Source organism: Myotis davidii, unplaced genomic scaffold, assembly GCF_000327345.1.
Source record: "Myotis davidii unplaced genomic scaffold, ASM32734v1 scaffold452, whole genome shotgun sequence".
Lineage (NCBI taxonomy): Eukaryota > Metazoa > Chordata > Mammalia > Chiroptera > Vespertilionidae > Myotis > Myotis davidii.
This window is the reverse complement of record NW_006284245.1, coordinates 457,202-457,786: the sequence shown is the minus strand read 5'-3', so window position 1 is coordinate 457,786 and position 585 is coordinate 457,202. Positions and strand designations below refer to the sequence as shown.

Sequence of the window (585 nt, the reverse complement as noted above, 5' to 3'; positions counted from 1 at the left end):
GCAACAAAACAAGTAATAACAAGTGTTGGAGAGATTGTGGAGAACAAGGAATCCCTATATTGATGATGGGGATATACTAGTAAACTGATATAGCCACTATTGAAAACAGTATAGAGCAGCGGTTGCCAACAGGTGGTCCGTGGACCACTGGTGGTCCGTGAGGTCCAAAGGGTTGGCGACCGCTGGTATAGAGGTTCCTCAAAAAAGAATAGAGTTACCATATGACTAGGTGTCTACCTGAAAAACTTGAAAACATTCATTCATAAAGATACGTGCGCCCCTATGTTCATTGCAGCATTATTCACAGTGGCCAAGATGTGGAAACAACCAAAATGTCCTTCAATAAATGACTTAATAAAGAAGATGTGGTATGCACATACAATAAATAATCTTCAGCCATAGAAAACATGAAATACTGCCATTTGCAACAACATGGATGGACCTTGAGAATATCATGCTAAGTGAAGTAAGTCAGACAGAAAAAGTCAAGAACCATATGATTTCACTCATATGAAGGATATAAAATTGAAAACAACAAATGAACAAATAAGACCAAGAGACAAACAAAAACTCATAGATAACAGG

At 37.9% G+C, this 585-nt stretch overlaps 1 protein-coding gene across 1 annotated transcript in view; it reads right to left on the bottom strand.

Annotated features, from left to right (window-relative positions):
* PRKDC (protein kinase, DNA-activated, catalytic polypeptide) overlaps positions 1-585 on the bottom strand; it is a gene marked incomplete at its 5' end in the record, with an annotated part of 202,177 nt that overhangs the window by 155,607 nt on the left and 45,985 nt on the right.